The sequence below is a fragment of the Bufo bufo genome, chromosome 1, assembly GCF_905171765.1.
Source record: "Bufo bufo chromosome 1, aBufBuf1.1, whole genome shotgun sequence".
Classification (NCBI taxonomy): Eukaryota; Metazoa; Chordata; class Amphibia; order Anura; family Bufonidae; genus Bufo; species Bufo bufo.
Window position 1 is genome coordinate 683,211,024 of NC_053389.1, and position 17,193 is coordinate 683,228,216.

The following is a 17,193-nucleotide window of genomic DNA, read 5'->3' on the forward strand; positions in this document are numbered from 1 at the left end:
CATTATCAGCTGGAGCTTTTCAATACAAGATGTTGGCAGATTGACTGGGTCAATTAAAGAAAGTGACCCAGCATTGTGCTAAGAGAATCAGTCACTTATTTATGTTGCCCTTAGTTAGGACACCATAAAACTGGTGACAGGTTCCCTTTAAGTACATCTTCCACATAATTTTTTCCCATTTGGACACTGACCAGTTTTAATCATGTAAACCAATCACTCTGCTTTGTTACATCCTGTATGTAGCACTTCCTGTTGCTGTATCCAACCAAACCCCTGATGCACTTCTGTTTCTCTGGCTTCAGCACCGCCCCTAACAACACCCAGCTAGTTTATAAACCCAGACCTGGAGTTACTACAAATTGCTTTTTGTTGTGCACTGCTTATTTTATTGTTTACTTCTAGCCATAGTTCCCAGCAAGGAAAGATTGGCAAAGATAGGCAAGGAAACACCAAAACAAATTCCCATATAAATATGTAAATACATCTAACCCATATATAGTCAAATTAAAAGTACCAAAAAGAATATATGGATGCTCACTAAATCATATCAAATAATATACAAAAACAAGATATAATCATACCATAATTTTTTTTTATTATAATCACTGTAATATGTAACATCCCAGAGTATGTCACTAAAACTTTTTCTCCCCGCTACAACATGTTAAGTGTATGTATATTGTCATCTGGTATAAGTTTACATCACTCTCTCCATAATGTGCATTATCCAGGCCTGTTTTATGTATTTTGCTATAATTTCCATGTACACCAGCAGGTGGCAGCAGTATGTAACAGGATCTTAGTTCAGTTAGTATGCCTAGGCTGGAATAGCTTATTCCAATCTAGCTCCCCCCTCTTTGAGGAGGAGTGGAATGTTCCCACATCCTACCTCATGTGGAGGAAAGGAAGTTTAGTTAGTGTGTAGCAGCCCCCTCCTTGGGGAAGGCTGTGTTGGTAGGAGCTCCCAGAAACAGGGATCCCAACCTAGGATCCAGCCTCGGTTGAGGCCCAGGATCCCTCTTCCCAGCCTGAGTCATCTACCTCAGTGCTGGTTGACAAGCAAGCAGCCACCTTCAGATCTACAGATCTCCAGGAAGCCATTCCCTGCGAGCAGAACTGTGAGTGTTTAATCCAAAGTCCAGGAGAAGCCAAATACCTCCTTCAGCTAGTCAGGCCCAAATCAAGCAGACCACAGACAGAGCAGAAGATAGATACCTGCCAGATTCTTTAGGCATATGACAAGAAGCAGAATATATATTAATTCCTGCCACATATTGCCAATACCTGCTGGGACCAAAGACTATTGCTGTATACTTGTATGGATTCAAGCTGCATTAAGTAAAGACGAGTTGGATTATATTTCCTGTCTGGATTGCATTCATTCCTCAATTACTCCTACTGACCACACTCAATTTTATTGCAAGTGAGCCAGGATCCAGGAGTCCAGCCGTACCAAGGTAGGAGACACCGTTGACACTACAATACCTATTACACAGAGACATTATCCCCCTCTGGCATTCCTCACCTGGTGCGTGAGTTATTACATCTTAAAGGGCCCTGCTACAGTACCTGCGCAAGCTGCAATTGGCGTCACGAACTACTACATATATATCCTGACCCACTGCATAGCTGACCCACTGTACCAGTGTCCTGCTCATTGCAAATACACATGATTGACAAGACACAGGATTTAAAACAAAATTAAAAAACACTAGGGCTGGTGGTGCATGATTGGTGGACTAAAAAGATAATAAAGTGCAAATACGCGGTCAGCAGCAATAATTGAATAGGTAGATACGTAGATGCTGGCTACTGCAGCAACTGACTACAAGATGGATGGACCAAAGAGGATTCGTACATTAAACAAAATATCACCAGCGTCGCTGTTGTGGCACACACGGAGCACGAGGGCGCACAGCATCTAATGGGTAAAAAGCCAATGTAGCTTAATATTAGTCACCAAGAATTGGTAACATCTACCAAAGAGAAAGAAGGAAATACCATTGCAAATTATACTGACCGTGATATAGTCCACAACAAAATACAAGCACCACCAGTCCACTCCCCAACGCGCCTTTCGCGTACTGCTTTCTCAAGGGGTAGTGACGACACTGGTGCTAGTGCTGGGCATATATAGGAAACATATGATGCAAAACAGGTCACAATGGAGGTCACTGGTTAGCTCAAGCTTCTAAGTACAATTGACACTGGCACAGGAAAGATGGAGTACTTACTAGTGGTTACTACAAATTGCTTTTTGTTGTGCACTGCTTATTTTATTGTTTACTTCTAGCCATTGCTCCCAGCAAGGAAAGATTGGCAAAGATAGGCAAGGAACAGTGCTAACCACCCTGTTCCTCTCCTCTCTTGGTATGAGCGGACTGGATCTGCTCCTACCAAGAGGGGGAGTTCCTGTCCAGAGACAGAGAGCAGAGGAAGCAACCTACAAAGCTCCTGCTCTTGTTTCCTAATCTCCAGACATAACTACTCCAACTGTCCTCAAGTAAAGCCTTGAGATTCCAGACAGCAGAGTGAAGTGCTACATCAGTATCTACAGACACTGCTGTAAGGTGAGGGACTACAGCCAAGCCACCCATCACCAAACAACCAATAGGCCAATATCACCTAAGTGCAGAATTGCAGCCATCCAACCTGCCTCCAGATTCATTGCTGGTGGCAGAGAAGAATTGCACTTAAAGCCTGCTGCTGCTGCTGTATGTATTTCAATTAAGTTCTATGTTGCACTTAGTGAAAAAAAGACTTTGTTATGTTTAACTGTGGCCTCATTCTTCAGTACTCTATTTCCACTGCACTGACCCCAGGGAGCAACAGCCTGAGGGAGTAACACCATGACACAACACTTCATCGGAGCCACTACCACTCCTATCCTCTACACTGGCTCACAGCATTGAATTTGGCATCACAAACAGCATTGTGCCTCCGTGCCTTGCTATCGTTGGCCTAATTGTGTGTGGACCCTAAAATAGACTTTTTTGTCTTGCTATTAACAAGACCCTCTGTGGGTGTTTCACATTCACCATACCTTGTTGCAAAGACCCATCGTGTTTCGAAACAGAAGAGGTTAATTGGATCAACACCCCATCTGCCAACATAACAAAGCACTGCCCCTCCAGAACGGGAAATCAGATAGAATGCCTAGCCATGCAACAGGCAAGACATGTTTGCCTGATCCTCTGCTGGGTGTGGGAGTCCAGTACTTTTAACCGGACCCCTGTTTATTATTTTGCAAAAGGGCCTTCGGACCTGAAGAATTATTTGTGCCAGGGACTGAAAGTTTGCAGGTCGCCAGAAGCTGCCATCTTGCTGATGTGCAGGAGACCAATGGCAAAAGAGTCTGCCATGTGCTCAAGATGGCAGGAAGACTACCAAGTTCGGAAGACTCGCCGCTGCCACTGTCTCCGGTCAGTGATATACGAGTAGAAGTTGAGACACATTGAATCCCTATGCAAGTTCCAGTTATTTTCAACCCATGAGTTGTCCCAAGAGGAACAAGGGCCGTGGCTACCCATACTCCTAGATGGAGAGGTTGCTGACAAGCCTCACCACCACCTCGCCCAGCCGACTACCCATATAACAGCGGGCCGTGGCTGCCCTGGCCTGATTTCGCAGGCCGGCCCATGCCCCAGACAGCTCCAGGGATGGTGGCATCCAACCCAGATGGCCATGGAACCTTTAGGGTGGCCATAAATATACTTGGCCTGATCAAATCCCCGACAGGGATTCAGGCAGATAGTGGCATCCTCAGACATACTGCTGCCTGCAGTTATCACACTAGGAGCTGGGCACACTGTAATTGTGAGCCAATGGATTTTCATTTCCACTGGGTCAGGGCATTCTTATACACTGCCTTGGAAAGCCTGGACGATCCGAACCGGGTACCGAATGGGCATGATCAGCCACTTCCCTGTCTGGGAAGGTAAGGTCCTGAATCCCCTCCTGTTGGCTGCCAATACTGATCCTGCAGTTCCAGATTCCGCCACAGAAAGTTGCCTGGAAGTCGTTATGTTTAAAGAGGTTATCCCATGATTAAATGTAAAAAATTAAAATCAGACATCATATAGTACATGACAAGCTCTTTCTAACAAAGCTAGAACCAGCCCTGAACCTCACATGGATCCAGAGATCTCCACATTCATTGCACTGCTAGATTTATATCAAGCTGACAGCTTAAAGGTAGTGTCTTTTCTGCGGCAGCTCAGGAGGCGTGTCTCAGCTCTCCCTATCACAGCTCAGGAGACAGTTTGAGGATGAAACTGAGCATGTGCAGCCTTCTCATTGAGGAGGTCAAAGAAATGCAAAGCAAAAAAAACAGAAGGCGCTATACAGATACATATATTGAATACCTCAGTGGCTATGCTAAATTTTTTATTACATGCAATAATATTCAGATCCACATGCTGTTTTGAAAACTGTAGAATATTTTTTTTGGGACAACAGCCTGAGGGAGTACACTGTAACAGGGCCACTAATACTCCTATCCTCTAAACCGGCTCCTCGGGGGAGTTTCTGCACTAGTTACATAGACACTTCCCTATCACTAGCCCTAACAATGCCTGGTTAGCTTATAGCTCCTCCTATCCAGCTAGTTCAAAGACACTCCCCTATTACTGCCCCTAACAACACCCAGCTAGTTTATAGCTCCTCCTACCCGCTAGTTACATAGACAACCCCCTATCACTGCCCCTAACAACTAGTTTATAGCTCCTTCCACCACCCTACTTACAGAGAGACTCCCCTATCACTGCTGCTAATAATGACCAGCTAGTTTATAGCTCCTCCCACCCTGCTAGTTAGAAGACAGTCCCCTATCACTGCCCTTAAAAATACCCAGCTGGTTTATAGCTCCTCCCACCTCGCTATTTACATAGACAGTCCCCTATCACTGCCCCTAACAACGCCCAGCAAGTTTATAGCTCCTCCCACCCAATATCAAATATACTTAAATGGTCACTGTCCTTTAAGCAACTACATGACCTTATTTGGTAAAAACCATAATAATACCCTTTAAGGACTATAATTCTTTGCAATTTGCCAATTGGATTGTCTTAAAGAATGTACAGGGTCTCAGAAATCCATCTTTGACAGAGCCATGGGAAGGCGCTATATAGAGGCACATAAAGTTCCTGGGGCTCTATACTGTAGGCACTCTATGTATGATATATTATGGTGGTATTCTTCCAGAGAAGCGATGCATCTCCGAGAGAATAGCCCCCGAGCATGCCACAATCATTTTCTGTTAAATATATATGGAATCTGAGAGAAAAAACTTTCTATGAAATTGGAAGCATGCAGAGGTAGGTCCCCATAGAATTATTATGGCTTCTTACAACCCAGCAGTACAGAGCTGTGATTGAAGCCTAAGGCCTCATGCACACGAATGTGTGCCGGCTGTTCCGTGCATTGGAGACCGCAATTTTGCGGTTCCCAATGCGCAGGCACCATCCGTGCGGTTGCCGTAGACGGATCCACTCCGTAGTACTTCCGTAGGGTTCTGTGCCTCCATTGTGCACCGCTCCTTCGGATTCCTTACCCATTCAAGTGAATGGGTCCACATCCATGATATGGTGTGCACACAGCCAGTGCCCGTATATTGTGGACCTGCTGTTTGCGCGCCGCAATACGGGCACAGCCGAGCAATGGCCATGAGGCCTAAGGCTGAGGCTGTATAACAACTTTGGCCAAGGCCCACATAGTAGACCAAATACTGTAGTGCAGCACTGCAGCATCAGAACCAGTGAAAGTGCATGGGGTTGTTTTGTGTGTAGGCTGGGTCATGTCCACTTGCGAGTCGCAGCTCTACCCCATTCATTATGCTATCATGTACAGTACAGTGGCATTATGATGCTGTGCTCTTTGGCTTAGCAACATGTGTTGGGGCCAAAGTCGCCGGTACCCTCAGCCTTAATTCCTGCAAAGAGGCTTGGTCTTAGGGTCCGACTACACAGTGTGGTCATCTTTATGGCTGCCCAGTATTGATGGTTGTTATGCAAGCGGGTGTGGACCCACTGTGCCACTGACTGGCTGTGCTCTGGAGGGGCGTAACTAAGCAACTACCTGGTCTTCATTAGAGCCTCTTATGGTAAGGATAGGCTTGAGCAGTTAGGGTAGTTGCCAGGTGCCACTCCAGAGCAGTCCCCGAGTCAGTGGCAGCTGACCAGGGGGTCAGAGTACCCGGTGTAAGCACCGAGGGGACGTGTGGCCAGGAGTATCCGGGTCCGGACAGGTAGCGATCAAGAAAGGTCAGTAAGCGAAGTTCGAGGTCAGAGGCAGGCGGCAAACAAACAAAGTCCAGGAGTTCAATAAGCAGAGTCCGGTACACAGCGAAGAGGACAAGAGAGACACCTTAGCACTTAGAGACCGACAAGCTAAAACCATGAGGTTGCTTAGGCATCTTCCTGTGGTAGGAAGCGCCTTTAAATACCTCCTGCAATCCAGCCATAGGCTGGTGAGACAGAGGGCGTGTATGTGCTGCTTCATAGGTGGAGAGAGACACACCAGTGCAAGCTCAAACACCAGTACTAGTCTCCAGCAGGAAGGAAACTCTGGTATGGAACACAGATAGCATAGTTAAGCTATCTGCTGCCCGTGGTTGTCAGCACGGCGCATGGTGGCTGGGAAAGAGGGAGCCCGACGCCCTTGCCAGCGGTTAGGGGCAGCAGCGCCGTCACAGACCAGTGGGAGAACAATGGTGCTGCGCAGCCATTAAGAATTCAAGCTGCCTATACAGTGCAGTCTTCAGTAGTTAAAGGGAGTCTGTCACCTAATCTGAGCGTTTTAGACCGCTCAGATCAGGTTATAGACTCCTTTGCCCACATTACAATGTTACCTTTATTCGTTCTGTCCCTCGTCGACCCGCCCCTTCTTTGGCTTCACTACAGCTCTCTGCTGCGGCTGGTTGCTCCCACCGACTGGATTTCGAGATACGGACCGGCGCATGTGCAGTGCAACTCCCTGTTTCTCTGCCCATAATGAGAGCAACGGAGCGGGGCGCAGCATAGCGTAGTGCAACTTGACTTAGGGGGAAGTTGAAGGCAGATAAAGGGTTAAGGTTTATGTTGAGTTAGGGGTTGGGTTAGGAATTTTGGGGGCATTATATATGCCTGGGGGAGGAGTCACCTCTCTCCGGCGTGCAGGGATTTGTCACGGTTCCCGCCCACCCTCCCTTATTATTATGTTAGGGGAGTATTCTTATGGGAGGTTAACGGAGGGTCCTGGGAGGCAATTCAAGGCTTAATAGGTGCATGACAAGTTGGAGCGTGCATCGCATGAGGATCGGTAAGCTGGTGGTTGGGGCCCCTGTTTGGCAAAATGGGCCAACAGGGGTAGATGGAATTAGAATTGGCGGATTCGTGCCCTTGGGTCGGTGACCGCGGCCAAGGGTAAGGTGGTATGAAAAATGGAGGGAAGAGTGAGGAGAATGGCTTGCCTTGTTGCCTTCTAGGATCCTATTAGTCTTTCAAGGTTTGGAATGTTGTCATTTATTTTGATATGCTTTTGATATGTTTTTCCTGTGTTTTATTATTAGCATTGAAAAGTTGGTGAATTATGTAAAGGTTTAATAAATTGGGCCGAGTAGGCCTCTTTATCCAAGAAGGTATTCATGTGTCTTATCGGGTGGAAGGGTAGTTAGTTGGGAAGGTTTAGTGGATGACTGAAATTATCTTCCATCCTAATTAGTCATGGGCACAGCAGTGCACAAATGCAGGGCAAGTGTGGAGCGGCGCAGGCACGAGATTTGTGAGGGAGAGGAGGAGGAAATAATAGGAAACGAGGGTGGGCCAGAGGGGTGAAAGAGGTATGGTTTTCTGGGCACTTGCTGCAGTAACACCGCCCCTGGGCACTTGCCGAACCTCATACGTTTTAAAAGTCTTTTCTGGAAGATCTCGGCGAGGGACAGCACAAATAAAGGTACCATTGTAATGTGGGCAAAGGAGTCTATAACCTGATCTGAGCGGTCTAAAACACTCAGATTAGGTGACAGACTCCCTATAAATATCAGAAAGTTGCAGCCTAAATGGCGATGCGGTTCTTGACCGCAGATGTCCACGACCCAATCGGATCATGACTGCATGACTTACCATGTGTGACACTGGGTGTACCATGTGTGACACTGGGTGTACCATGTGTGACACTGGGTGTACTCCTTTACTGGTGGCAAAACCTCAGTCCTTCAAGAAATCTAAAATCAGAACTAGAAGGTGGACAAGGCTCAGCACCAGAGCGTAATACCAAAACCAGAAGACCTAACATTATGCAGGTGATGGTGTTATTTAATACAAAGTTTGCGTTGGAATATGGAAGAGATAACTCATGGAGCAGGGCTGCAGTTATCAATTCCCTCGCCCCCTAGCCCTATGGCATAAGAGGCGACCTCTACTATACTTAAAAATGTCTGGATATTATAAACTTTGGTGGATGAATATTTTAAATCTTGTGTTCCACCAGCTGACTTGTTTTATCGCATTGACAAATGTGGGGAAGATAGGTGTGAAAAATTTAAGCAAATGATGCACAAAACGGAAACTGTAATCTCAACAATGACCATAAGATGGCAGTATAGGAGCCCTCCCATTAAAACTGTGTTAATCTCCGCTTTACAATTGCATCATGTGCTTTATACTTTTGACAGAATCAGAAAAAGGATGAAATGGTGCTTGGAAAAATGTAATAGTCTTCAATATTCCACATAGAAATATGGTTATATAAGTTTTTTATACATATTGTGGCAGGGGCGTACATAGAAATCATTGGGCCCCATAGCAAGAATCTTAATGGGGCCCCACTAACTCCGTCCACTGGCCCATCCCACCACCTGCCCTGGCTTCTCCCCTGCCATACCCCCAGCAGTTGCAGCCGTGTAGACATTAGGAGCTACTTTCACACTTGCGTTTCTATTTTCCGGTATGAGATCCGTCATAGGGTCTCAATACCGGGAAAAAACCCGCTTTTGATTGTCCCCATTCATTGTCTGAGGGCACTGTCCACTATAAGCAGCACACAGGCACAGCTCATTGGGGGTGCTATGGTGGTGCTGGCATAATAGTATACCAGTGCCACCATAGCCCCCCTTGCCTTATGAACTGTCAGAACCTCCTAATGCATACCTCAGCTGCTGCAGAACATATAAAGCTTCGTTCACATCTGTGTTGGGGCCTCATTCGTGGATCAGGTCATAAATGCTGGACACAATTTTATAGCCTGGAAGATGGAAACCTGACAGATCTCATCATAGTCAGCTGGATCCGTCAGGTGTTGTCGTCCATGAAGTGCCAGATCCAGAACTGCAGTGATTTTCGTTGTTGTGCTCCTATGACGGCAGAACAGCGAACGTCACCAGCACAGAAGTGAACAAGTAATACACACCTGAGCTGCTGCAGAACATTATAATAGTGACAAGGGAACTACAAGTCTCATCATCACCAGATTATTATTGGAAATTAGGGAGCAACACAGGGAGAGGTGAAAGTGGAGAGAACTACAATTTCCAGCATGTCCAGGCTGTTATGATCAGATACAAGTAGATATTACACAGAGTATAAGGCCGGGTTCATATCACCGTTTAGTTTTCAGTTCTTCTGATCCTTCAGATAAACAGAAAAATAAAGGAAAAAAAATGATCCTGTATTTCAAGCATCAGTTCTGCACATTTGGCATCCGTTTATGCTATTTCTGTCGGAGATCCGTTATTTTAGACAGAAAAAAGTCCTGCATGCAAAACGGAAAACTAAACTGTGATGAGAATCCAGCCTAAGAAAAGAGAACTACAACTCTCAGCATGTCCAGATTATAGGACATCATCTAGTTGTACCAGGTAAGAGCTTTAAAAAGAAATAACTATAACCCCCAGTATGGCCAGACTTATTATGGGTCATCAGTATACATTCCAAAGAGGGGGTATAAGAGGAGAGAACTACAACTCCCAGCATTACCAGCCTGTACTAGGGCATACGTTTAAATTACATTGAGAAACATATAATACGACAAAACTACAACTCCCAGCTTTTCTAGGATGTTATGTTATCCCAGAACACCACTAACCTCTCCTTCAGGCACCACACAGAAGCTCCGCCCCCTCACAGTGATATGTCACAGGTCTTTCACCAGTCCTCTGCACTGGTCACATGATGATGACATCACCAAAGGTCCTTTAGACTTCTGCTGCTCTGCTATTCATTGGCTTCCTGCACTGGTCACATGGTTGATGACATCACCAAAGGTCCTTTAGACTTCTGCTGCTCTGCTATTCATTGGCTTCCTGCACTGGTCACATGGTTGATGACATCACCAAAGGTCCTTCTCCACCTCTTACTTTCTCAGGTAGCCATACAAGTGTAATTAGTGGGCGGGGCCTATCCTCCACTGTGGGCCCCCTTCCCCCAGGGGCCCCATAGCAGCTGAGTGGTCTGCCTCTATTGGAGGTACGCCACTGTATTGTGGGTCCATAGCATACAGAGATGTGGGTGGGCCAGACAAACAAAACCAATTTTATTTGGTTGATTTGCGCTTAAAATGTTCTGTAAATAAGTAAAATATGCTATGAAATGTTGTCATGCGCTCTGTAGGTGAATCTCATAGATGTTTCAAGTTATCCCCTGTTCACAGGATATGGGATAACTACTAGATTGGTGAGGGTCCGACCACTAGGAAGCCCACCAAAAAGAGTTCCTCTGTACCCTGCGGGGCCTCCTGAAATGAATGGAATGGAAGGTCAATCGTGCACACTGTTTCTCCATTAATCTCCATGGGACCTCCAGACATTGTCTGACAAGCAGTCTGGGCTAGGGCTGCAGTAAACGATTATTTTAGCAATCGAGTATTCTACTATTATTTTTACGATTAATAGAGTACTCTAATAAGAAAAAATGAATTAATAGATTGTTTTCCTTTATAAAAACTCATCAGACCCCCTGCCATCAGTCCCCAACAACCTTCGTTCCCCCCTGTGCAATCAGCTCAATTGCATCAGCTCCCCCATGCCATCAGCTCCATTCCCCCAGTGCCTTCAGCTCTCCCCCACCCCAGTGCATTCAGCTGCCCCCCCCAGTGCCATCAGCTTGCCCCCCTAAGTGCCATCAGCTTGCCCCCCTAAGTGCCATCAGCTTGCCCCCCAGTGCCAGTACTTACCTTTCCTGTAGGGGCGCAGCTCCACAGCTCCTCCGTCTTCTTCTCCGTGCGCTGCACTGCCGTCCTGACGTCACACAGCATCGGGTCATAGTGCATGTATGTGTACACTATGTCCTGACGATGTGTCAGGGCTGAAAGTGCAGCACGGTACGGGCCAGCGGGTGACCATGGAGCGGTAAGTAATAGCAATCGCTTCACTCCCGCTCCGTGGTCACATGACACAAACGAATCCTCGATGCTAAAAATTTGCATCAAGGATTTTGTGTGTCGAATTACTCTATTCAATCGACTAATCGTTTCAGCCCTAGTCTGGGCCCTCTGGCACCACATGCCTCTTGGGAGCCACATTGCTACAGTGGTAGTAACACCCCTGTTTTTACAGATCAGTACAGAGATCTCGACCATCATCTATTTATCCCCAGGACTGTGACTGTGACAATGGGACATCCTCTGCGTCTGGAGAAAAGAAGGTTTGTACACAAACATAGAAGAGGATTCTTTACGGTAAGAGCAGTGAGACTATGGAACTCTCTGCCTGAGGAGGTGGTGATGGTGAATTCACTAAAAGAGTTCAAGAGGGGTCTGGATGTATTTCTGGAGTGTAATATTACATAGCTACTAGAGATGGGTCATTGATCCAGGGAGTTATTCTGATTTGCAAGATTGGAGTGAGGAAGAAATCTTTCTAGGGAAACTGGCTTCTACCTAATGAGTTTTTTTTGCCATTTCTGGATCAACTTTGCTGGATAACAGGCTGAACTGGATGGACATATGTCTTTTTTCAGCCTTACAAACTATGTTACTAGGTTACAGCACCATAGAGGGGGATTCTTTACTGTAAGAGCAGTGATTCTAAGGACCTCTCTTCCAGAGGAGGTGGTGATGGTGAACCAACTAAGAGCATTCTAGAGGGGCCTGGATGTATTTCTGGTGTGTAATAATATTACAGGTTATAGTTACTAGATTTCTGTTCTGTTAATCTGATTTCCTGATTAGGTCGACAAGGAATTTTTTCCCCTAATATGAGAAAAATTTGCTTCTACCCCATGGGGTGTTTTTCCTTCCTGGATCAACTTTGCAGGATAAAAGGCTGAAACGGATGGATCTATGTCTTTCTTCAGCCTGACAAACTATGTTCAGTTGCATACATTCAATGAAGGCAGACCACGTGACTGCTACGGGGCCTGAGGGGGAATACTACTTCTATTTTCAATGTGAAAACATTTCATTTTCATGGAGCCACCAATAAGCGGAGCCCAGTGCCTTACAGATAGCTACAGCTTCCATTTCAGTCAATTGTAAATGTATAAATTCTTATACTCTGAGCTCCCCCTGATGGTGGCTGTAGGCACCCACCTTTGAAATCGATGGGAAAAAGGAGATTTATCAATGTGTTTATGCCAGTTTTCTGGTGTGAATACATTAAGAAATATGGTGTTCAGAATGAGTACCATTTTTATTAAGCACCTCTTCTACTTTACTGATACAGATGTTGGATAAAGTGGGTGATGCAAGGGTGGCTTTTTTAATTACAGAAAAAAACAAACAAGCAAATTCATCAGAAATCTAAAGCGTTTTGCTTTACATTCTACATTGCCTGGGACTATTTGACCCCAGCATACTGGGAAACTTGGTGAGTGGGAGCCTTACTAATAGTGTTGATCGAGCACCAAAGTGCTCGGGTGTTCGGGTGCTTGGGTCGAGGTTGGGTGTTCGGGTGCTTGGATCGAGATGCTCGGTTGCTCAACTGAGCACCCGAGCACAATAGAAGTCAATAGGAGAACCCGAGCATTAAACCAGGCACCCCCTCCTCTGAAGAGGGGAGGGTGTCTGGTTCATAAGAAAAGGTCAGAAATTGATGGAAACACCACTGAAATGGTTCAGGAACAGCATGGGGAGGATGTCTGGATGCATCTTGGACTCCCAGGTCGCTGCTGGGAACGATGTTGTCCGAGTAGTACGCCACTTTTACAGACTGACAATAATACGCACAAAACCGAAGATAAAATCGATTTTAGACGGAGGAAAAATTGTTAGGAAACATTCTTTCCTGTATATTTAGTGCAAGTGCTGCCAAAAATTACAAGGAAGAGGTACTCTGATACAACCTGTATATCACATAATGGAGGGCCTCATTCACATTGTGGTACAATTGTTCAGGTAGAGGGACTCCTACACTTATAAAGCCTATGCACTACGTGAAAGGTCTTCCAAAAATTACAAGATACCGGCACTCCAATACACCCTTTATTACACATAAAGGAGGGAATCATACACCCTTGAAAAAAATTATGATTGATAGCCTTCTGGTGACCCTCTAAAACATTAGGAGCAAGGGCCTGCTGGTGACCCTCTAAAACATTACTGATGAGGGCCTGCTGCTGAGCTGACCATCTAAAACATTAGGGGTGAGGGTCTGCTGCATAGCTGACTCTCTAAAACATTAGGGGCGAGTGTCTGCTACTGATCTGACTATTGAAAAATTTATTGGCGAGTGCCTGCTGCTTAGCTAACCATTGAAAAAACTATGGACTGCTGGTGAGCTGACCCTGTAAAACATTATGGACAAGGGCCTGCTGGTGAACTGACCCCCAAAAACATTATATGCGAGGGCCTGCAGGTGAGCTGACTCTCTTAAAGATTGTAGGTGAGGGCCTGCTGGTGAGCTGACCCTCTAAAACATTATTTGCAAGGGTCTGCAGGTGAGCTGACCCTGTAAAAGATTGTAGGTGAGGGCCTGCTGGTGAGCTGACCCTCTAAAACATTACATGCGAGGGCCTGCAGGTGAACTGACCCTCTAAAAGATTGTAGGTGAGGGCCTGCTGGTAAGCTGACCCTGTAAAACATTATGCTTGAGGGCCTGTTGGTGAGCTGACTCTCTAAAACATTATATGAGAGGGCCTGCAGGTGAGCTGACCCTCTAAAACATTATATGCAAGGACCTGCAGATGAGCTAACCCTCTAAAAGATTGTAGGTGAGGGCCTGCTGCTGAGCTGACCATCTAAAACATTAGGGGTGAGGGTCTGCTGCATAGCTGACTCTCTAAAACATTAGGGGCGAGTGTCTGCTACTGATCTGACTATTGAAAAATTTATTGGCGAGTGCCTGCTGCTTAGCTAACCGTTGAAAAAACTATGGACTGCTGGTGAGCTAACCCTGTAAAACATTATGGACGAGGGCCTGCTGGTGAGCTGACCCCCAAAAACATTATATGCGAGGGCCTGCAGGTGAGCAGACTCTCTTAAAGATTGTAGGTGAGGGCCTGCTGGTGAGCTGACCCTCTAAAACATTATTTGCAAGGGTCTGCAGGTGAGCTGACCCTGTAAAAGATTGTAGGTGAGGGCCTGCTGGTGAGCTGACCCTCTAAAACATTACATGCGAGGGCCTGCAGGTGAACTGACCCTCTAAAAGATTGTAGGTGAGGGCCTGCTGGTAAGCTGACCCTGTAAAACATTATGCTTGAGGGCCTGTTGGTGAGCTGACTCTCTAAAACATTATATGAGAGGGCCTGCAGGTGAGCTGACCCTCTAAAACATTATATGCAAGGGCCTGCAGATGAGCTAACCCTCTAAAAGATTGTAGGTGAGGGCCTGCAGGTGAGCTGACTCTCTTAAAGATTGTAAGTGAGGGCCTGCTGGTGAGCTGACCCTCTAAAACATTATTTGTGAGGGCCTGCAGGTGAGCTGACCCTGTAAAAGATTGTAGGTGAGGGCCTGCTGGTGAGCTGACCCTGTAAAAGATTACATGCGAGGGCCTGCAGGTGAGCTGACCCTCTAAAAGATTATAGGTGAGGGCCTGCTGGTAAGCTGACCATGTAAAACACTATGTTTGAGGGCCTGCTGGTGAGCTGACCCTCTAAAACATTATGTGAGAGGGCCTGCAGGTGAGATGACCCTCTAAAACATTATATGCAAGGGCCTGCAGGTGAGCTAACCCTCTAAAAGATTGTAGGTGAGGGCCTGCTGGTGAGCTGACCCTCTAAAACATTGTATGCGAGGGCCTGCAGGTGAGGTGACCCTCTAAAAGATTGTAGGTGAGGGCCTGCTGGTGAGCTGACACTGTAAAACATTATGCTTGAGGGTCTGTTGGTGAGCTGGCCCTCTAAAAGATTGTAGGTGAGGGCCTGTTGGTGAGCTGACCCTCTAAAACATTATATGCGAGGGCCTGCAGGTGAGCTGGCCCTCTAAAAGATTGTAGATGAGGGCCTGCTGGTGAGCTGACCCTCTAAAACATTATATGCGAGGGCCTGCAGGTGAGCTGACCCTCTAAAACATTACATGTGAGGGCCTGCAGGTGAGCTGGCCCTCTAAAAGGTTGTAGGTGAGGGCCTGCTGGTGAGCTGACCCTCTAAAACATTATATGCGAGGACCTGCAGGTGAGCTGACCCTCTAAAAGATTGTAGGTGAGGGCCTGCTGGTGAGCTGACCCTCTAAAACATTACATCCAAGGGCCTGCAGGTGAGCTGGCCCTCTAAAATATTGTAGTTGAGGGCCTGCTGGTGTGCTGACCCTGTAAAACATTATATGCGAGGGCCTGCAGGTGAGCTGACCCTACAGTCAGGTCCATAAATATTGGGACATCGACACAATTCTAAGATGTTTGGCTCTATACACCACCACAGTGGATTTGAAATGAAACTAACTAGATGTCCTTTACCTGCAGACTGTCAGCTTTAATTTGAGGGTATTTACATCCAAATCAGGTGAAGGGTGTAGGAATTACAACAGTTTGCATATGTGCCTCCCACTTGTTAAGGGACCAAAAGTAATGGGACAGAATAATAATCCTAAATCTAACTTTCACTTTTTAATACTTGGTTGCAAATTCTTTGCAGTCAATTACAGCCTGAAGTCTGGAACGTATACACATCACCAGACGCTGAGTTTCATCCCTGGTGATGCTCTGCCAGGCCTCTACTGCAACTATCTTCAGTTCCTGCTTGTTCTTGGGGCATTTTCCCTTCAGTTTTGTCTTCAGCAAGTGAAATGCATGCTCAATGGGATTCAAGTCAGGTGATTGACTTGGCCATTGCATAACATTCCAATTCTTTCTCTTAAAAAAACTCTTTGGTTGCTTTTGCAGTATGCTTTGGGTCATTGTCCATCTGCACTGTGAAGCGCCGTCCAATGAGTTCTGAAGCATTTGGCTGAATATGAGCAGATGATATTGCCTGAAACACTTCAGAATTCATCCTGCTGCTTTTGTCAGCAGTCACATCATCAATAAATACAAGAGAACCAGTTCCATTGGCAGCCATACATGCCCACGCCATGACACTACCACCACCATGCTTCACTGATGAGGTGGTATGCTTAGGATCATGAGCAGTTCCTTTCCTTCGCCATACTTTTCTCTTCCCATCACTCTGGTACAAGTTGATCTTGGTCTCATCTGTCCATAGGATGTTGTTCCAGAACTGTGAAGTCTTTTTTAGCTGTTGTTTGGCAAAATCCAATCTGGCCTTCCTGTTTTTGAGGCTCACCAATGGTTTACATCTTGTGGTGAACCCTCTGTATTCACTCTGGTGAAGTATTCTCTTGATTGTTGACTTTGACACACATACACCTACCTCCTGGAGAGTGTTCAGTCTTAACCAGGGAAGGAATTCTTCGGTCAATTACCACAGTTGTTTTCCATGGTCTTCTGGGTCTTTTGGTGTTGCTGAGCTCACCGGTGCATTCTTTCTTTTTAAGAATGTTCCAAACAGTTGTTTTGGCCACGCCTTATGTTTTTGCTATCTCTCTGATGGGTTTGTTTTGTTTTTTCAGCCTAATGATAGCTTGCTTCACTGATAGTGACAGCTCTTTGGATCTCATCTTGACAGTTGACAGCAACAGATTCCAAATGCAAATAGCACACTTGAAATAAACTCCAGACCTTTTATCTGCTCATTGTAATTGGGATAATGAGGGAATAACACACACCTGGCCATGGAACAGCTGAGAAGCCAATTGTCCCATTACCTTTGGTCCCTTAACAAGTGGGAGGCACATATGCAAACTGTTGTAATTCCTACACCGTTCACCTGATTTGGATGTAAATACCCT